Source organism: Lissotriton vulgaris, chromosome 5, assembly GCF_964263255.1.
Source record: "Lissotriton vulgaris chromosome 5, aLisVul1.2, whole genome shotgun sequence".
NCBI lineage: Eukaryota > Metazoa > Chordata > Amphibia > Caudata > Salamandridae > Lissotriton > Lissotriton vulgaris.
The window spans coordinates 1,900,764,398-1,900,787,282 of NC_141693.1; the positions used below are offsets into that span (position 1 = coordinate 1,900,764,398).

General features: G+C 45.7%; 1 protein-coding gene across 2 annotated transcripts in view; it reads left to right on the forward strand.

The window, feature by feature from the left end:
- The first annotated feature begins 2,920 nt into the window (after window positions 1-2,920).
- LOC147717671 (E3 ubiquitin-protein ligase TRIM39-like) overlaps window positions 2,921-22,885 on the forward strand; it is a 94,248-nt gene continuing 74,283 nt past the window's right edge. The window contains exon 1 of one of the 2 annotated variants that reach the window (XM_086924462.1): window positions 2,921-3,193. The gene's annotated coding sequence lies outside the window, so the exon portion shown is untranslated. The remainder of the gene's footprint in view (window positions 3,194-22,885) is intronic. The other variant, XM_086924463.1, reaches the window with a different exon arrangement.

Consider the following 22,885-nt stretch of genomic DNA (forward strand, 5'->3'; position numbering starts at 1 on the left):
TTCAACAGAGCCGCCAACACCATCGCACCCATGCTCCGCCAAACCATCAACCGCTTCCTGGCGACCGCCTCGTTCCCCGGCGACTGGAAACACGCCGAGGTCAACCCCCTCCTAAAGAAACCCTCAGCGGACCCCACCGACCTCAAAAACTACAGACCCATCTCCCTGCTCCCGTTCCCAGCGAAACTCATCGAGAAAGCCATCAACAGCCAACTTGCCACATCAATTGAAGAACACAACATCCTCGACTCCTCCCAATCCGGCTTCAGAAAAAACCACAGTACGGAAACCGCCCTCCTCGCTGCAACAGACGACATCCGCACCTTACTGGACAAAGGAGAAACAGTAGCCCTAATCCTCCTCGACACCGTCTCCCACCGCACCCTAATACGCAGACTCTACGATGCAGGAATCCAGGACAAGGCCCTCGACTGGATCTGCTCCTTCCTCTCCGGCAGGACGCAGCGGGTCAGACTCCCCCCTTTCCTCTCGGACCCCACACCGATCACCTGCGGAGTCCCCCAGGGCTCCTCCCTCAGCCCGACGCTCTTCAACGTCTACATGGCTCCACTTGCCCCCATCGTCAGAACCTACGGACTCAACATCGTGTTATATGCAGACGACACCCAGCTCATCCTCTCCCTATCCAACGAGCCCAACACCGCCAGACGCAACTTTCGAGAAGGCATGGAAGCCGTCGCCAAATGGATGAAAAACAGCTGCCTTCAACTAAACACCAACAAAACAGAAGTACTCATCATGGGCCCAAACCCCGAACGCCTGGAGCGACACCTAGTGGCCCACCGCCCTCGGAAACCCGCCAACCCCCACAGACCACGCACGCAACCTGGGAATCATCCTGGACTCCGAGCTCAAAATGGACCGCCAGATCAACTCTGTTGCATTTTCCTGCTTCCACACCCTCCGCCTCCTTCATAAGACCTTCGAATGGATACCCCTCGAACACCGAAAGACGGTCACTCACGCCCTGGTCACCAGCAGACTCGACTACGGCAACGCACTCTACGCCGGAATAAACAAAAACCTCATCCGCAAGCTACAGAACATCCAGAACGCCGCCGCAAGACTGGTCCTCAACCTGCCAAAACACTGCCACATCTCCCAGCACCTGCGCACACTCCACTGGCTCTCCGTCGAGGTGAGAATCACCTTTAAGATGCTCACCCACGCACACAAGGCCCTCCACGGCACCGGACCAGCATACCTGAACAGCCGACTCAAATTCCACGCACCCTTAAGGACCCTACGATCAGCCCAGCTTTCCTACGCCGTGGTCCCCCGCACCAGAAAGACCCGATCGGGAGGCCGCTCCTTCTCCTTCCTCGCGGCCAAAGCATGGAACGCCCTTCCGCTCCACCTCAGACAGACAACATCGCTCCCCATCTTCGCAAGAAACCTCAAAACCTGGCTCATCGACAGACCCCCTCCTTGATGGAATGGAACCTGCACCCCCCCACCCCCTCCCACCCCTAGCGCCTTGAGACCCTTACGGGTGAGTAGTCGCGCTTTAACAAACTCCTGATTGATCGATTAATTGACAGCAAACCTGTGCTTTGAAATCCAGCAGACGAGACCAGGAGCTACATTCTGCTCGCTGCAGTGCTGCTTTCGTCAGATTCAGCGTTAGCATTGGCCTCATTGCCGTGCTGTTGATGTCGTCCCAGCACCAGACTGGAGCTCTATGAAGTGCTAGCATGGATCCCGCTGCAGCACAGCACGGATGCCGATGCAGCGTCTCCACGGATGTCTATGCAGTGCAGACACAGATCTTGCTCCAACCCGGAAAGATGGCATTGCTCTGGTGACACGGAACTTGGTGCCTGGCTAGCACAAGTCTCATGTCAACGCTGGCACAAATGACACTGCAACGCTGGCACAAATGACACTGCAACGCTGCTACAGATTGTGCTGCAGTGTTTCCACTGACGTCATTGCTTGGATTGCATGTATCTGGCTGCATTGTTGTCATGAGTCTTCTAAATTTCATTGCGGTTCTGGCCACGGTGTTGTTGCAGTCTGGGCTGGCATGAACCCACTGCTGCATTTCCATGGATATTATTGATTTGCTGGAAGCTTCTGAAGTGCTGACAGTGATCTCACTGCAGTGTCGGCTGTAATCCCGCTGCAGTGCTGACACAGACGCCTCTGCAGTGTTTCCACGCATATCATTGGTTGGTTTGCTATGACTCTGGCGCTATGCTGGCATGCATCATTAAAGTGCTGGGACAGATTTCGCTCTAAGGTGGCCTGGCATCAGTGGTCAAAGTGGGGTAAAAAGAGTAGGGGGGCGGCTGTGGGCAGAGAATCAAAGGGCAGGAATAACCAGTGGATTGGGTCAGTGGGTGAAGTCAGAGGTGTGGCAGAAAGCCAGTACCATTTACAATGACAATAGCTCACACTAGTGTAAATAGAATGCAATAGGTTTCGCATTTAAACTATTTTTTTTAGCAATTGCCATAATATAATTTACAATGCATTTTATTCATGTTTTACAAAAGGAAAACAAAACAAAAAAACTGTCATTTACAATGTCATTCAATAGCTCAAAACAATGTCAGTGCGAGACCAATTGCATTGTAAATGATTGTTAATATTGCCCACATTAGTGCCGGCTATACTACTGAGGCTAATCCCATTGGCTTTGCTACTAATCTATAATTCTGAAAATAATTAAAAATAAACCTTTTGATATTGGGCTGAATTGATTTGGGTGCGTTTCGTGGACGGGACGGAGTACAGGCGTAGAAATCAGCACACGCTGGTGAAAGCCACTTGAGCAATAAAGAAAGTACGGTGGCGCCGCGGCGGTAGGCCGCAGCAGAGGAAGGGTTTAGCAGAGAGCAGGGCATGGAGTAGGCGGAGCTGCTGCTATGTGCACAGCCGGGGAGGGGCGTGACTTAGCCAGGCCGGACTGCTGCCGCCTACACCGGGGCAGTGGAGAGGCGGAGGCGAAAGAAGAGTGTGGGGGCGGGGTGAGGATGCCCTCCCACTGAACTCACGCACATTGCCCGGGCAGGGACGGGCGCAACCAGCAGCAGGGAGCTTGAATTGTGAGGAGAGCCGCTCGGTGCCTTTCCACCACTGTGCCCCCGCCATTCCGCACACGAGGTGACACAGAAGCGACCCCCCACCCGCGCCCAAACGCCTTCGTGCCCTAGGTGAGCGCCCTTAAGTAAGTGTCCGTTGTTCTGTCGCTCATCCAAGCGAGCCTCAGATTCTTGTGATAGTTACAGAGCAGGAGAGGTTGGGTCGCTTCACGCTACTGACTTCGTTCAGTGGGTCAAGGCGCCCGTTTCTGTCGCGTAGAAGGGTATTTTGTTCGCTGACATGGAACCTGGCAGAGAACGAAACCGAAAGCAGCATCCGGGAGGGAGGGAGGGAGGTGACGGTGTGGGTAGGATCTTGCAGTGGTCGTTGTTGTCCAGTGTTTTCATGCGTGTGGTTGGACGTTGTTTCGTTTACAGGTTCTCAACAAACACTTGCAAAGCCAATAAGTTTCTCCTTTGCGGGACTGTATCGGCGGTTTTATTTATTTATTTTATTTAAAACGATATTTTTATAGCGTGAACATTACCCGAAGGTGTCAGGGAGCTTTACAAAAGAACCAGTTGCGTTACATAAGGACTTTGGATTACATGAGTTACGTAAGAGATGTGAACAGAAAAAAAATAGCAAATGTACAAGTGGAGCGAACGGAGGAAACAATTGCCAATGTAGAAGTTGTAGAGTTAGTCAAGGAAGAGATACAAACAGATACACTCGAAAATCACATAGGAACAGTAGTAAGTACAAAGGTCTACTACATATGCTAGTGATTAAAGATAAATTGCCGTTGTAGGTTTTTTAGGTCTCGCCTGAGCCAGCGCATGCGTTGCTCTGGCGAGACATTTAGTGAGTGGGCTTTCAAAAGTTCGACCACATCCTTTGGGGTGGCATAGAGCGTGCGGATACGCGTACAATGACGAGCAGAGGAGTCATCTGGCTTTCCTCTCGTCATGGTACACGCACATCGCTCGAGATCGCTTTCACTCACAGGCTCACCTCCTGCTCCCCCTCTCAGTTAACAGCCCCTCCATGCCACAGAGTGCGTCTTGTTGATTTTTGGACTCCTATTTTCAACTGAGTGCTGGGCAAAGCACAAACTACGACAACCCTCTCACACCAAATTACTGTCCTTTGCGAGTATTGTGGACATGAGAATAAACATGCAACGGCTTCCTGTGACCTGCACACTCCAAGATTTCTCCCCATGTGTGCATGTAATATGAAATAGCAACAGAGTCAGCAGTTACTACCATAACGCCACATCCTCTGACAATGTTTAAATCAGATTTAGGCGCGTCCGCGTCACTTTTACGGCCGCGCGGCTATCGCCCAGAATCGAAACCGAGTGGGCTGTTACTACCAGAACGCCACATCCTCTCACAATGTTTAAATCTCACTTTGTATGTGCGTTCAAGAGTCAGATTTAAACACTTTAGGCAAACATGTAAACACAACAAACTCTTTACACATGAGCGCCACCAGTCTTATCCCATGGCTCGCTGCGGGACTCCACTAAAATTCACTTCAAGAGACGCCACTACAGTAACCCATCAGATAGTTCGCTGCATGGGGTAGCTACAGGATCCAACCACCGCTCATTTCAACACCTGCTCCAAGCTGCTATTGTAGACTCCGATCCGCTTTTTCCAGCCAGAACTACCGACAGCAGCAGTTACCATCGCCTAGACAGGACGCCACTGCTCGGTCTGGGATATACTAACTCATCTCACGCGAGAATGCTGCAAACTGGGAGACAACGCCCGATAGCCAGGAAACCTGCTCAGTTCAAGCGCACGTGCAACTTCATAGCCTGTCAGCCCTTCGGACTTGTGAGCTGTGCACTTGGGTTGGCTTAGGTGCTGTCAATACGCCAATCTTGGGTCACCTGACACGTTAGCAGCACTGCCGACTCCCAAAGGATTTTCTAGAATATGTTCACTTGTGGGATTAGTTGTATACGACCCAGAAGTGTTGTAATCGCAAAAAATGACATCCGTTAAAAGATCAACAATGGGACACAGAGCTTAGGCTGTATTAAAGGAGGATCAGTGTAAGTAGAAGACGTACGGTTACCTTAGATACAAAATAAATTTCATGTCCTCTAAACAGTGACCACACGCAGAAGACGCCGAATATTTCAGGCAAAAAAGCCTTCGGTCCATGCAAGTTTTTCAGAGCTCCACGTCATGTTCGGGCATGATAATATTCCCAGCAGAGAATCATAGCATACCATTAGCATTGTTGGTGAGATAACAGCGAACACCAGAATGCATCATGCAAGGGGTAATGCAAAATGATGCACATTCTGGCCAATCAAGTAAGCTGAGCAAAATTTCAATAATACACAAATAAAAAAAACACATATGGTGCTATCTGCTGCCTGCTTAAACTTGAGGGGCAGGGCACGGCGGGAGTAGCGTTTGTTTGTGAAGTTGGGTCGTGCACTCGTCTTGAGTTTCTTCTTTTCCTGCCCGTTCCCAACATCTCTCCCTTCATCTTATTCCCCCGCGCCATCCCATCTCTCTCCACCCGCTCTCGCACCGGTTTCTTCCCCCCCTCCCACCCCCATCTGCTCGTTTTTTTCTGTTTTTATTGCACACTTCTCCGTGGCAGAGGTGAAGGAGGGGTGAGGGGCTGCGCTGTAAATCCATGCTCGCTGCGAGTCACTGGGCCTTAGACATTAAAGGGTACTGTGGTCAGAGGCAGGAAATGGATATTAATGGGACTGAAGAGTTTGGAGTGACTTTCTAAAAATACAATTGCAGGCTGTGCAGTTCAGCAACCCATTGGCGAGAACAGCTCGTTGAGGTTGGTTCGTGAGAGATAATGGGCACAGCGCGGGGGTCCTTGATGGCCCGCTTTAACCTATTATTTTAAAGGGTGCTGACCACAGCAAGCAGCACTGCTGGGATGAAAGCGCAGTTTATCTTTGATCTGGAACTGGAGTTTATTATCGGTGCTGGTCACGATGCTGTGCACTGGGTCTAAAGTACCGGTATCCACATATTATCACACGGTTATGTGAGACACTTTTCAGATATTCTGCAGTTCGTTTGTTTATTTATGTCACATGCCCGAAGTGTGTTAACAAATACAAATATTACTTTGTTGCTACAGCTCAGTGCGTTTTCGTGCTCAAAGGCCTATAACAAACTTGTTTCTAAAGGCCAATAATACCCATCCATCATGTTCTGTAGGTCACCGGTAGGAGTAAAAATCACAGAGTGTGATTAAGAAAGAGGGAGAAGCGAAACTCACGACAACACACCTCGCGTAAACATGAGAGTTTTAACCCCCAAATGTGACCCGTGGAATGGGGCACGTGACACAAGCTCCGGGCCAGCATCATAGAAGCAATCATCTGCACGGAAACGTCCAACAAAGGTACACATCGTCACACACACAGGGGCTATATGTGCACTGTACTAGCCACTGAGAATGTCAGTTTGGTTTTTCAGTGCGGTTCTTTCCGTCTTGTTAGCTAATAACTGCACACTTGGAGCACAGTTCCTTTTTTTTATCAGTGCTGCTCACTGGCCTACAAACTATTATCAAAGACATCAGCTGCATGTAAAGGACATAGTATGACTGCAGTCGTCGTGACTGAGCTGGCCTGTACTGTGGTGATGCTCACTCTGTCACTCACACGTGCCAAAGCTAAACACTTATAAGGTCCCAAAGGCGAGACCTATTGGCTATGCCAATGCTTGTTTTTAAAGATGTTGCATTTGCCCATCAGCGCGGGCCGTTGTACAATATGGCTCAAAGTAATTAAAAACAAAGCGCCACACTCGTGTCATAGCACCTTTTTTTGTTTTCTTTGATTAGTGGTTGAAGTGCATTCAAAAACGCAACGGAATTGTGATGCTACCCGCAATGCGATCGGGGTGAATGAGCATGGAGCAATGTCAAAGGTGTGTTTAAAATCAATATTCTGAAACTTTTTTTCTGTCTTTCACCTTCAGGCAACTACATATGAAATAAGGAACAGCTTAAATGAAAAACTTAGGCAAGTAACCTCTATTATTGAATGCCCTGCTGTAACCAGAGAGTCACAGAATTGACCCTGGTTGGTTCAGGGAAGAAAAGTGTCATTTATACATTTAGTGCTATGAGGACCCTGTCTGTGACAGAAAGCACTGTGAATATGTAAGTCATTAGTTTAAACTTGCATTACACACAGTATAAGAGATCACAACAAAATGTGCAAAAATGTTTTAAGGTTAAAAAAAAGTGCTTCCAAAATGTAGGTTTTACTAATGCCCAAACTTTATGTGGTGCATTTTTTTTAAATGACTATTTTAAAAGCACGTACTTCACAGCTCGGCTGGTAACTCTTTTGCAAGGCCACTCTAAAAGAATATAAATCTGTGTCATAAGGAAGCCCCAACAATTAGAGCCAATACTGGCTTCCGAGTACTCTTCGCTTTTACGGATTAACCAGTTGTGCACATTTAAATTTCTTTCAGGCAAGCAGGCACCCTGCAAGAAGGCTTGTTTATCTTTTTGACCTTCCCACGATTTCACAGCACAGGAGACTACTATCTGTCGGAATTAACCGCCCTGGGACAGTTGTCTTTTCAGAAAAAGTAGGTCAACTTTTCAATTTAAAAAAAATTGGGCACCGTATGCCCCTCAGATCCTGCAGACTTCGGCCACTGACTGTAAGCCATGTTGCACAGCAGCCAGTGCAGCTGTGCAATATGCCATAACAGCACTGGAGGATGTTGGGGGTGGCAAGCAATCCTCTCCTCGATGTGGTGTAATGGTCACTGCTGCCGACTGGGGACCCAGGTTCAGGTCTCGGCATTGGCTCAACATCCTGTGATTCTGGGCAAATCACTTAATCACCCATTGCCTCAAAACCAGGTTAATGTGCTTGTGCCTACGTTGCTTACATTATTACTTTGCATGGACGTTTGCCAGTAGCTAAACCTATACACATACTAGCGCCAGCTCCCACTAAATGCTAAAGAGCAAATACTGTTTGCACCTTTTTCAACCCTACTGCCTGTGCCTGGAATCCATGGCAGCAGCAGTCATGTTTAACCTGTGCAGTGTCAGGTGAGTGGTATGTAGATAATTAAGGTGATATTTAAACCTTTAAAGTAAATAAATAAATATCGGAATAGAGAATTTCTGGACCCCTTGTGGGGTTATTGAAGGACTGTATTCCAGTCTTTCTCCAACTTGTATCTGCCAACTACTCCCTCCTATACAGTTCTCGCTCTAGTCACATTTTCCATTGCCGTGGAGTATATAGTGTTGCATAGTCTCAATATTAGTTTTCGCCCCCTCCTCCACATGTCAATAATGTTGGTAAGACATTGTGTTGGTGGCTCAGTAAAAGTGAGCCCAGCCGATGTTCCTGAACGGATATCCTAGGAGGTCAGATTAGCGTGGGATTGATGCAGAAGCCAACTTAAGTACTGGTTTGAGTAGTCTCTTTGCCTCCCTGTGTCACTGTTAAATCGCACCTCCTAAAGCGTGGAACGACCACTCTCTGCATCAGAGCCTCCTTCTCCTCGCTTCTTAATTTCCGCAAGAAGCTGAAGACCTGGCTCTTCAATTAAACAACCTACCATAGGCAGGGCTAGGCACACACACCTGCTCATCTCCAGGACTCCCATGTCCCCCTTCAACAGTAATACAACAAGATCTAGACCCCTGGGCAATTGGTACACAGAGGAAATCCGACTGATGAAAGACCTCTGCAGATAATTAGAGCACAGATGAAGAATGAGCCAGGACAATGCAGTTCGGAGCACTTTTAAATCCGCCCTGAGGTGCTACCACCAAATGATCCAAACCTCCAAATGTGTTCCTCTGGCGGAATGCATCAATACCAGAACCAGCAGAAGCACATGTTTACCATTGTGAAAGATCTAACCTCACAAGTGGCTGCTTTCAACTCAATTACGCCTTGCAGGACTGCTGCAATAGACACTCCCAATTTATTTGCAACTATACCCCCGCCATATTGTCATCTTCAAGCCACAAAGGGCCAGATAAACCTCGCCAAACGCTGGCCTATGTTATCCAAAGAACCAATGCTAACCACAAGGCTGTCATACCACCAGAAGAAACGGTTGCCACCATAAATTCCATCCAGTCAGAGGCCCCATTTGCCCCCCCTCCCCATGCCTACTTCAGAGGACAGAAACCATGCTCCCACCCATTCTGAATGTCTCTGTCTCTAATGTGACCTTCCCAAATCTCTAATGTGACCTTCCCACACAACTGTCTTCCCATTGCTGAAAAAACCCTCTGTGAACCCTTCAACGCTCACCAACTACAGGCCAATCGCTCTGCTACTATTCCTGGCCAAAGGTCTTGGGGAAGATCATCAACAGATGCCTCACTGAATATATCAACGACCGCTAACTCCCTGACACCGCTCAGTCTGGTTTCAGACTCAATCACAGTATGGAAATAGACCTTATCGCTGCAATGGATGTTATCTGCATGACTTTGGATGGAGGAGACATGGTGGCCCTCATCCTGCTGGTCTTCTCTGCAGCATTTGACATAGTCTCGTCTCATCCCATCCTCATTTAATGCGTACACTACATCGTAACCCAGGGACATATACTCCAATGGATCTGCTCTTCTGGACTGGAAGGACTCAGTCCATCAGCTTGGCACAGTGTACTTCGGACGCCCGCAACCTCCTCCTCGGATCTTCAAGGATCGTCTCTGAGCCTACACCTCTTCAGCACATACATCATTCATCTAGCCCGCATTACCCGCTCTCACAACATTCTCTCCTACGCGGTTGACACGCAACTCCTTCTCTCCCTCGTGGACAAGAAGCCTAGTACCTGGATCAAGTTTAGTGTCCGCATGACTGAAATCACTCACTGGATGAAGGCCAACTGTCTAAAGCTGAACACCGTCAAGACCAAAATTGTGACCTCCATAAAGAACACTTCACTGTGGAACTCCTCCTGTTAGCCAACAGTGCTAGGACTCCCACGCCATGATAGTTGGGATCATATTTGACTGCAAACTCAACAAGACCGCACAAGTCCCACTCCATCATTGTCTCTTGCTTCCATGCCATGAAGATGCTGAGTAAGATTTTCAAATAGCTCCCAATTAGCACGTGGAAAACTGTCACACATCATGCCCTGGTCCCATGTAAGGTGGACTAAGGAATCAACAAAAAACTCACCATAAGGCTGCAGACCATTCAGCACTTGGCCGTCAGAATCACTCTCACTCCTCCATGCCTCACAAATCAAACCAAACCTCCACTGGTTCCTCCTGGACAAATGAGCACAGCTCAAATATCTCACCCACACTTTCAAGGCACTACATAGCATTGTCCAAGCATACCTTAACGATCGCATCTCGTTTCACAAATCTTCTAGACATCTCTGGTGATCCAGACTCCTACTTTCATACATCCTATCTTTACGAAAAACCCAGATCCTGCACTCGAGTCTTCTACATCTCTCAAGCATGGATCGACCTGCTGCTACACTTAACAGCCTGCTCATCACTACTTGAATTCCGCAAGAAGCTAAAGACCTGGCTTTTCGAGTAGTCCTACTAGGCTCTAGGTTTGGCTAAATTAACTCTTGCTCAGTGCCAGGATACCCTTTCGGGTGATGGTGCACTATACAAATCTACTTAGCATAACATACTAGGTTAGGCTTTTGACCAGCAATAACCTAACGTTGGAACTAGTATGGTTTACTCTTGTGAACAGAATGAACCTTCACTATTCCTATCCAGATTTGCACATTCATAACTAGACTATTAAGGATCATTAAATCAATTATGATTAATCCTGGCACTTCAGCATTGTGCCTTTCACAGACACCTAATACTTGAGTCCTCTTATTTCCAAAATTGCCACATCAAGTACAAAGATGTCAAAACAAATGACTCACAATGACATTTTAACCCTCACCATCACTAGTAATAATTTCAACAACCCCTCACAAACACAACAGAGACTCAATCCTCAATAACACGTTTCGCAAAACACACCATGCAAGGCACTATTAATACTCACCTAACTAATTTTCTAAACTGCTCCACAAAAGAATCTCTATCAGGCTCCAACCGCACACCAACACTTCACCACGGGACACCATCTTGGTGCTTCCAAGATGGCCGACAGGTGGGAGCTCCAGCCGGTAGCTCCCGGCTAGGGATTGCCTTTTTGGCTTTAATCCCCGAAAATCTACCCCCCACCTCCCCCCCCCACGGACCCTTTTTACTTACCTGGGGTCATGTTGGTCTGCGGTCATTGCCTCGCTAATCTCCATGTGGTTCCGAGTCCTCCAGAGGAATCGTGACCGATGTTCTTCCTGCGGAGCTAGAGCAACATGGCTTATGCCCAGTGAAGCTGCTGCGACAGCTATAGAGGAGATGGGCTCCGGTTCGCCTCAGCCGTCACCTACCCAGCTGGACATCGGACATAGCTCTTCATGTCCCTCCTCTGGTTCTCCTTCCTTCGCCTCCTGGACTCTGAGGGTCTGCCAGTTGCTGATCCTCTACGGAGCTGACCATGCAAGACTCAGCTGGCCTGGTGGCCCCTTCGAATGACACCTACCTTTCCGGACCTTTTCTGTATTGCGGTTGCCTGACATCCTGTGCTGCCTCTCCGGGACTGTAGCGGCGACGTGATCGGTCGTGCCGCCCTGTCGGAATAACCTACAGAGTGATGGGACGCCGATGCCCTTTTTACCGAGCCTGCCCTTCACTTTCTGTGTTTTGGCGCCCTCCTCACCCTGACCCTGCCTTCTCTTCAGGGGCTACTGCCTGGGCTGACTTAAACCCGGACTATTGATGACCCATGAGGGATCGACGACATCCAGACCTTCTACCCTCCAGAGCTTGTGACTGCCCCCCCCCCCCCCCCATCTGCCCTGCTCTTGGATGTACGGAGAAGAATGAAGCGTGAATACAATGACGCTGCTGCCCTGTTCAACCAAGCTCATTTTCCTTCCTCTACATCTCTCTTTGTAAGCTCGTACTCCTGACCCCTCTGCCGCCCCCCACTCCCTGGGCTGCCACCTGGGCACCTGAGCGGACTTCTCCTACTATCGCAGCTTATTTAATAGTAATAATGTTTAACATGTTGCCCGATTGCTCACCAGTGATGAACTGAGCTTGACTGGCTTTGCCAGCCTTTCCCCCGCCTGTTTCTTGTGGTGACATGGGGTTGTTTCCCTTGGTGACTTCTCCGAACTGATGTTTGCCTATCTGCAACTCCGCCATTTTACTGTGATGTTCCTGGGTCATTAATCATATCCTACATCATGGCGGCCTCAAGGGTTTTTCTGGCTCCAATGGTTTTTCTGTTTGATGTGTGCCCCTTGACTGCGCTCTTGTGCCCCCCTTCGCCCCCCCAACTCGTTTTTGCCATGTACTAGAACATCTGGTGCAATCAGTGAACCTGACTCCGGATGTTCCGATTCACTGGTCCTCAGCCTGTTTTTGGATTCTCACTCTGAGTTTTTGGTTTAAGTTCTTTCACCCTTTCCCGTCCCCCGGATCACTACCAAATCCCATCACCTCCTTACCTTACTCCTCTTCCTCCCTTGCCCCATTCGTCCTGTGTTGTGTACCTATGTAACATTGTTGTTTTTTGTGTTTGTATTGCTATGCTCCAGCAACTGTTTGTAACCATATAACTTGCAAATCCTTACGTAAAACGCCTCCACCTCCAATGCAATAGGTATCGCATTTACATGACTTTAAGCTTTTGGCATTGTAAATGACAATGCCTTTTATTTATGTTTTTAAAACAAAAACATTAAAAAAAGGCATTGTCATTTAAATGCCAATAGCTCAAACTCGCGTAATTCGAGACCTATTGCATTGCAAGTGCTTGGTTCTCTTGTCACCAGTCTGAAACAAACAACAGCAGGCGGGGTTAAAGGGTGACTTCTTGTACTCCAGAGCAAAACTATCATAAGCAGCTGCTTCCCAGCTTCCCGCCAGAGTGATTTATGGTGACTATTGGAGGAAAGAACAGAAGCAGGTAATTGTTGGCAGGGGTGGGGAATTCCTATCTCCCGACGCCCGAGACATCAAGATTTCTTACAAGGCCAAGAGGTTTTCATTTCTATTTTGTCCAAAGGACAAGTAGACAGTCTTACAGTAATCTGATACACAGCTGTTTAACCCTGTTGGTCACAGCCAGTTAATAAGTAGCTCTGCAAAGTTTATTGTCAGTGAAAGGGTAAATGTAAAAGCTGGGGTCTGCATTTTAATTTCCCAATAGCAGAAGCACAACATGATGAAGCTCTGCTGAGCTCAAGGTTGCAGCTCCGTATAATACTTCCACAGCACTGGAATCTTTTTGCTTTCTCCCAGAGGCTCATTTGTGGCTTTCAGGCCCTCCCCTAGTCCTTTCATTTTCTTAGAGCACAAAACGAACACGGAGCTTCTGCAGCGCCAGAACACTCACATAACTGGAAGGTAATGTTATCGGCCTCTTGGCTCCTGCTCAGACTTGAACCTTGTGACCCGCTGCCTTTTATTCTGTGCTTCACCCGTGGGCCTCAATCTGAACCCAGGATCGCTCCTCACCCTCGCCTCCGTGGGCCTGCAGTAAAGCACATGCTTTTCCTTATCATCATGCTCTTGCACAACCCTCCTTTGCACTTTGCCTTTACTGTGCACCTTATGTTTCACCCAGTGCCTGAATTAGCTAATCCCACCCCCCTCTGTTACCCCCCTCTGACTCCCCTGACCCGCCCCATTGGCCTCTCATATCCTGCATCATCCAGGGCTTACAATAACGCTCAATAGTTTCCCCATGGGGAATTCATGCAGTCTTCAGGCACACCCTCATGTCTGTCCTTGCACTGGGACTCTCGTCTCACTTCATGCGTGCACCAGGGGCATCTGAACACCCTACAGCAGCTGTAGGGTTCTTCATGGGCCTCTTCTTTCTGCAGGTCCAGACAAAGGTTCATAATTGACGTGAAAGGATATATACATGGATGAATGAGTTAAAGGATGGATGTAAGGATGGATGAGTAGATGGATGGATGGGTGCAAGGGTGAATGAATGGATGGGGTGAAAGTGGATGGATACGTGGACGGGTGAATGGTTAAATGAAAGCGTGGCTTGATGGATGAGAGAGTGGATAAATGGATGGTGGAGTGGGTGTATGGATGGCTGGGTGGAAGGATGGATAGATGGATGGATAGAAGGGTGGTGAATGTAGGGATGAATGAAAGGGTGGATGGATAGCAGGAAAAAAAGAGGATGGTTGGGGTGAAAGATGGAAGAGCAAAAGGACGGATGGAGGGATGAGTGAAAAGGTGAATGGATATGAGGGAAAAGAAGGATGGGGGGTGAAAGATGGAAGAGCAAAAGGATGGAGGGATAAGTGAAAGGGTGGATAGAGGGGGTGAAAGTGGATGGATGAGCTAAAGGATAGATGGATGGATGAGTGGAAGGAAGGAGGGATGAATGAATTTAAAATGATAGATCTAGAGCTGGAAGCATAGGTTTGGACCGGGGCATTGTGAACCCCTCTCTTTAGCAGCTACAGTGGGGGTTGAGCTTTTGATGGGCCTCATCTGTCTGCAGCTCAGCAGTCAAAGGCCCATAATTAATGTGTAACGGAGAGTGAGTGGATGAATGGATGGATGGATGAGTGACTAACTGGCTTACTAGATGGAGGAATGAGTGAAAGGATGGATGAGTGATGGGGATGGTGGATGGATGTGTTGATGAAGGAAAGGGTGAAAAGATAGATGGTTGCAGGGTGTATTGATGGATGAGTGAAAGCGTAAATTGATGGATGAGTGAAAGGATGGATGAGTGAAAGGGTACATTGATGAATGAACGGAAGGATGGGTCGATTGCTGAGATGGATGGATATGGTTGGGGATGGATGAGTAGGTTTGAATATGGATGGGCGGATGGATGGATGGACAAACAGAATGGGGAAAGTCTGATGAAAGAATGAATGTATACCAATGTAAAGGTGAAATGCTAGATATCAGTAGGTGAATGAAAAGATGAATGGGTAGATATAAAGAAATCACTAGTATTAGAAACCTTCTATAATCTGAGCCTGACATAACCAGAGAGGCTATTATCCGAGCTCTCTATAATGAGAATGCTGCCATTATTTGACGGTGCACTACATGGCACCAAAGGGACAAGTGGATTTAGTTACAGGACAAGTTGATTTTATAAAGCAACCTGTCCCATGGACAAGTAGATATTTTATTAAATTCCACACCCCTGTGTTGGAGTCCGAATACATTTTTACATACAGGTGCGTTCAATAAGGAATCACGTCGGGCTGACGGTACTTTGTGCGCATTAAAGTGCACAAACAATTCATTGCATGAATTTGCCTCGGAAAGCTGGATTGGAAACGATGTTTAAGAAAGAAATACCTGTGAATTTCTTTTAGGTGCGTCACTATTGTATTGCTATACATTTCACTTGCTTTACTTGTGTAATATTGAGTGCGCCTATATGTTTTATCATCCTTAGGACAGGCCAGAAGAGTCCTGCATATCCTTACTTGTATCAGGGTTATTTGGATTAGGCAGCAACAAAGAACAACATTTTACTGTAGATTTATCTAAATTATGTGTTAAGTAAAAGCAAATTATGCATCTCAGATTACACTGACATTCAAACTGGAGCCATGTTACTCCAGTACTTAACTAACTATATTGATTTAGCCTCTGCAATGATGGTTATAGTCAAAACCAAACCAGGAGCAAAGCAGTGGAAGGTCGTTTGCAAAGGTTGCCTGCTTACCTTTCTGTTACTTACAGATGAATTTAAGTGCCAAAGTGGTACAAATGAGGCGAAACATTTGCTCAGATACTGTTAACGCGCATACAAGTTAGAACAAAATAAGGTAATGTTATCAAAATGTGGTGTATTCTGCCACATAATTTGCCTATTTAAGCCACATAATTTAGACAGCATGGCCGTATAATTTAGTCCTTCTGCACCTTCTAATTTCAGCAGGCAGCCCTGATGCAGGGCGACACATTACCCGTGGCAAGCAAGACTCAAGCTGTTCTCCAAAGGCATAGCTGTGCTCCTGGTCATTTTCCTTCCAGGCTTTCAGCTGCCACGGCTCTGCTTTCCTGGAGATACTGTTTATCACATGAAAAGAGCAGAGATAAGGCCATGCTTTTGTTCTTGTGTACATGTATGTATGATTTGAGCGGAGATATGTTCATGAAAGCAGAAAGTAACAGTGCAGAGCTGAACCACCAGCGCATAGTACATTATTTATAGCAAATGGCTCTCTGTATGTTGGGGAATTGTACTTCGTAGTGTTGGAGGCTGGTGTTTCACTAAGGGCGTGCTAGCTACTGGCAGAGTAGGGAACAACAGTCCAGGAAGTAGATCAATGTGGTGCTGAGCATTTTCGGAATGGAAGGGTAGGCGCAATACGTACGTTGTTTATGCAAGGGCGCACTTCAATTTACCATGGCTGCTGCACGCTGTTGTTCCCTTCCCCATGGCGCACATGTGGCTCTGCATATGAACTGGAGGTTGGTCCAACCTGGTTTATTGCCCCTCCTGCATTTGCTCCACCGGACAAGAACAAGGACTCCAGTAGTTTCCTCTTTGCAACTTAAACAAGCATTAAAAAATGCAATAGGTCAGGCCTTTCAGAGATCTATCAAAGGACCATATTCTGGTGAGAGACTTAAGTCTCTGAACCTTTGCATAAAGATCTGTTTTCTTTACCGTCTTAAGAGGCGAGACATGTTTTGCTTTAACATGTGAGAATTACCTAGACCAACGAACTCTCTGTATGGCAGACCCACCTCTACCTGTGCACGGATCCGTCCACAAAATACATTCGCCTATACTATTTAAAGAGGAGGAAGGGGCGACAGATACATTTACCAGCCTTTTCTATGGTGCTGTAAATAGAAAAGTGTTGTCGAGAAACCATGAAACATGGAGAGTCGGGAATTACAGCATCATTAAAACTGGAAACCCTGCAAGAGGAAATAAATGAAATAAGAGGTTAAAACGAATGAAACTGCGCCCTGTTCACAGCAGACGATCAAAGGGACAAATCGATTTCTTTTAATGAGTAAGCACAGACGAGAGAGCGCGTTAAAGAATTAGAGAGAACGAGCAACAATACTCTTTCTTTGTCTGTGCATGAGAACAGAGAGCCTGGAGGCGCCGAGTGGGAACAGGCAGCGGGAAAGGTAAACAAACAAGTTTGAGAGGCAGCAGGGGGAGGGAAGAGAGGAGGGGGCCTGCGCCTGTTACCCTTGTGGGAGCGAGCAGGTTTGAAAGCTCGCTCCCACAAGGGAATTGTCCAAGGTGCATGCGTCGCCATTGAAGGCAATGCAACGCGTGCACGTTTTTGGGACAAAAACCGTAGCGATTGCTACAGGTCTTTTTCCTATGCAGCTCATGCGTGCTGCGTAGGCGAGACCTAAAAAGGCTTGATACGCTAATCTCATTTCTGTTCATTTATTCAAATAAGCAAATAATTATTTCTGAAAGCAAATTTATTAGTTAATCATCAAGTGAATTCGCATAATCCAATAGTAAAATCATAAACCAAAGTGTACCCTCGCCCTAAGTTTCAATCAGACTGATCTACTGTTGTCGTGATTCCCTCGGAGGCCTCTCGCGGGTTGGTTTGTTGCTCAAATGGGTCCACCTATTGACACCCTTAATACCGGTTTGCCATTATAGCACGGAAGCTTAAGGTGGTCAACCTGTGAAAACGAAAGACTTATTTAGAGCAACTGACTCCCAATACCACATCTAACAACAGAACAGAGTTTTTTATGAAAAACTTCTTTATATACCTGTAAAGGAAAATACTTTTAGGAAGGATGATTAGCTTTCGTCATAACCTTCCAAAAGTTGATAATTTTGTGTTTGTCTTTCTGAGCCGCAGAGGTATGGACTCAATCACTGTGCATATACTGTGAACAGAAACCAGGATTATAAGGCTTTTCCCCATAGGTATACACATAAACAAATAACGCCTTTATCGGTAATGTGAATCATACCCACCAATAGTGGTGTATGTTTAAGCTTCACAAGGGAGGAAGGATTATGCTTAGCTACCACCTCTCACTGTTTCCACCTGCTAGAAGACGAACAACAAAACACACCATATGTAACACATCAACATAAATGAATACAAGAATACTCTCGGTATCACTCCAATGGAATGCATGTTACATCACACATATATGAATACGTTTTTTTGCTGCATACACTTCATGGAAAGTAATTTATATAGTTCGCTATTTTGCAGCTGACTGTACCACCTGGTATTTTCGTAGTCTGCCGGATTGGCAGTATCCAAGAATGACAAAAATCTCCCTTAAGTTCCAGTGCCCTATTCCGAACTGAGATCAGGGCTCCTGTGGAAGTAAGGTAAAGAGAGTCTGTAGGCAAATCAAAGGTCGAGTGGTCTTTTCAAATAAAAGGCCTAGGCGTAATAGAATTAGAGGTGGTGTCAACGACACCCTTCCCGCACAGAAAGCAAGAGCGGATCCGACTCCGAAGTCCTGGAATCGCCAACCCGAATAGGATAATCTCCGGCGTCTTTCCTGACGCTGCAGGTTTTCATAGCCTTCTGGGTGATTTCTTTGATTACTTCCTGTGCGTGCGCGACGCAGCTCACAGGCTCTGGGAATTGTGGTTTCTTGCCCTGCGTGGCTAGAAGACAGCCAGGTTTTTTCATTGTTCCAGCTCGCCTGCAATACCTGATAGACTGTGAGGCATGCGTTCCAGTCCACCGCCCTCCCCTGTTGAAGACTGGGAGAGTGGTCAGCGGTCGTTAGCCAAAGGTATGTAGCAACAGTCAATCACATTCAAAGTCCAAAGCTAAGCTTTGCTGCATCCATTCTCCAACCCTCACTGTCTTGGGGCTAAAATTAAAATCTATAAAATGCAGGCTGTTTCCCATAATAACACATCTTTAGTAATGTTTTAGACCAGTGTTTTCCATACTTTTTAGATCCACGACCCACTTTTTAGAATGACGGTGCTGCGACTCACCTATCTAAAAAAATGAAAATGAGGCTGGTAATTTTTTTAATTTAATTTTTTTATGTAACTATAGCAGCGTGTGGCAGCATACTGTCATTTAGAGACCATACAGCACATTTCCATTGAAATGGCCACTAAATTTGCACAGACATGCAACTTTGCTGATAAAACTATAGTGCTCAGAAATTATATGTTGACATCGGGTTTCAGTGAATATTTATCATAGATACATCACCAGTAAAGTATCTTGGTTTGTTTTAATCCTATTTATAGATTTAATTCTCCACACATCATAATTACAATAAATGTGCTTCATTTTTACTTTCCTAACCCTGAAATATACAGTTCATTTACAGGTGTTTTTATTTTGTTGTGTGTTACAGAAAAGGACATCCTACAGCTTTTCCTTTCACACACTCTGTACCCCAGCAATATTGTCACTCACATAATTAATTCACAGTTCTTTCTCTGACTGCAAAGTTAGAGGACCTACTGTATAAACCTCCGTCTCCACAATAAAAAAAATTGCTGCAATTTGTCAGACATGTGTCGTGGGAGACACGCACCGTAATTTAAACTGGAAAATTTCAAACAGGTTCAAGGTTGTTGCGTGCAATCTAAGGTTTCGCTGTCTGGACAGCACAGCGTCGAAGTAAGTATCAAATGTAGCAATTCCCAATGGGAGTTGTCCCCCAGTGCACTGCTTTAAATGACCAAGAGGTATAAAGAAGTTCAAACAAACCAAAGTTTGTGTTTAGATGTGTTCAATGATTGTATTATTTCGGGCTTTTCAGTCTTCAAAATATCATCACATTTTAATAAGTCAGATGTGAATTTTCTTGTAGATCAGAAAGAAACATCCATAATCTTTGCATATAAATTCCAACCGTCCCAATGCATTTCGGGCTGGTATAGCCCTTCGTCAGGGGAATGGTCTGTAAATCAAGAGAATAAACGAACTCAATGGCGAGAAGACATCTCCACATATTCAAAGCATAACACTGTAAGGATGTACTGGTATCAATAAACAGCAAACGTATTAGCAGTACATCCATGATGACTATAAACAAAAGCAATGCGTTACCCCAAATTGTATCGTGGTACAGAAACGTGTGGCTTAACAGTGCAAGAAAAACCATGGAAAATCAGGTTTAAACCCACGTATACAGCGGTGTAAATAAGTAGGGGTGACTGTCTTGTGAAAATGATGTCGAGCCAAAAGTGAAGCGGAATCAAGAAAACGGGTGAAATAACGTAAGCGGAAGGTGAAATAGAGTGAGCAAAAAGTAAACAAACCGTGGCGTATAGAGGCAGAATACTAAGGGTGCTCGGAAATGGAGAGTAAACAACCAAGGTTCCACACGGCCGAAATCACGCGGTCCGTGATTCGGAAATCAGAAGATAAACATGCAACGGGCATATCAAGACTTAATAGTTAAATAATGCAGTCCGGGCGAAAAGTATCCGGATCCATCTGTGTTGCCGGTAAGCGTGCGCTGTGATTTAAAAGCGACGCTTCCGGGTACATAATAAACAGTGAAGACGGGCTAAGAAATGTCCGAGAATCAAAATAGGGGCCATATTGGAGTGGTGGAAAACCACCGAAAACACTAAGAAATGATAAGAACGGATAAAGAAAAGACAAATAGGAAGAAAAGTACATCAAAGACAACAGATAAATGTGAAGAAAGTTAAAGGGTGCTGTAAAACGTGATACCTAACGTAGGCACAGAAGATAAATCAATGGGGTATTCCAAAATCAGAAGGCGAAAGTAATTCATAGTTAACAGAAAAATGCAGTCTGTTCATGAGAAAATCAATATCAAATGTAAAGGGTCACAGATAACAGAAAAATTCCATGCGGTCATTCAGCCCCGTGGGCTTCATCGTGCTCCAGTATCGAATCCAAAAGTTCTCCCTCTGCAGTAGTTTGGTTTTGGGGTTCATGCCTTCCTTGTTCACAACATTTTCCAAAACCATGAACTGTAGCTGAGCTACATTATGTCTTCGATCAAGAAAATGTGAAGCAACAGACTATTTTGTGTTGGCTGTTCTTATGTTGCTTTTGTGTTCCAGAATTCTGGTCCTTATCTTCCTTTCCGTGTGGCCTACATAACATAAGCCACACGGGCATTTCAGTAAGTAAATCACATTAGACGTGTTGCATGTCGCATTCACTTTGAGTTTAATTTTATGGCCTTTCATCGGATGGTATAAGACATTACCTCTGATTACATTGTTACAATTGCTACAGCTGTAGCAAGGCTGTAATCCCTTGAATTTAGATGGTGAACATGCCGGTTTGGATGAGGTTAAGAGCTCCTTGATATTGGGTCCACGGGTGTGAGCAAATATGGGTTTTTCTTCAAAGAGTCCTCTGAAGTCCGGTTCCTTGCTGAGCAGGGACCAGTGTTTCATAATGATATTTCGGTATCTGTTACTCAAAATGGAATATTTCGAAACAACAGTCATGCATTTTTGGGGCGTTTTGTGTTTGGATATCAAAAGATCTTCTCTTTTCATTTGTTGACATTTGAGTTTGGCGTTGTTCACGATGGTATCAGGATATCTACGGTCAATGAACCTTTGGCACGTGACATCCATCTGTTGGTCTCCATCCATGTCGTTGGATACTATGCGTTTGATCCTCATTAGTTGAGACAGAGGAAGATTGTTCTTCAGATTTTGTCTGTGAAAACTATTGTAATGCAAAGTACTATTGCGGTCCTTGTCCTTCCTGTACACAGTGGTACGAAATTTGTTATTCTCAAATATTATTTGAACATCAAGGTAGTTCACTGTTCACTGTTCGTAGTTCCAAGTAAATTGTATCCGGTCATTCAGGGTGTTCAATTTCTCCAAGAAATGTAACAAATCAATTTCCGTTCCTGACCATAACAGAAAAATGTCATCAATGTAACGCATGTACTTTTTTACTGATTGTGTCCATTCTGGTAGGTTCAAGATGTTATTCTGTTCGAAGTGATGCATGAAAAGGTTTGCATAGACAGGGGCGGCACAATTGCCCATCGAAGTTCCATTGAGCTGAAGGTAGCATGTGTCTCCCCAAACAAAATAACTTTGATAAAGTGTGAAAACAAGTAGTTCCATAAGAAATGGTTGAAGTCCAGGATTGATATCTGAGTTTAAGATAGCGTTTTCAATCGCTTCAATTCCCAAGTTGTGCGGAATGGATGTATATAACGCTTTAACGTCAATCGTGCACAGCCAGTATTCTCCAGAGTCTGTAACTTGTATATTGGAAAGTTCATTGAGGAAGTGGTCTATTTCACCTTCCGCTTACGTTATTTCACCTGTTTTCTTGATTCCTCTTCACTTTTGGCTCGACATCATTTTCACAAGACAGTCACCCCTACTTATTTACACCGCTGTATACGTGGGTTTAAACCTGATTTTCCATGGTTTTTCTTGCACTGTTTAGCCACACGTTTCTGTACCACGATACAATTTGGGGTAACGCATTGCTTTTGTTTATAGTCATCATGGATGTACTGCTAATACGTTTGCTGTTTATTGATACCAGCACATCCTTACAGTGTTATGCTTTGAATATGTGGAGATGTCTTCTCGCTATTGAGTTTGTTTATTCTCTTGATTTACAGACCATTCCCCTGACGAAGGGCTATACCAGCCCGAAATGCATAGGGACGGTTGGAATTTATATGCAAAGATTATGGATGTATCTTTCTGGTCTACAAGAAAATTTACATCTGACTTATTAAAATGTGATGATATTTTGAAGACTGAAAAGCTTGAACTAATACAATTATTGAACACATCTAAACACAAACTTTGGCAATT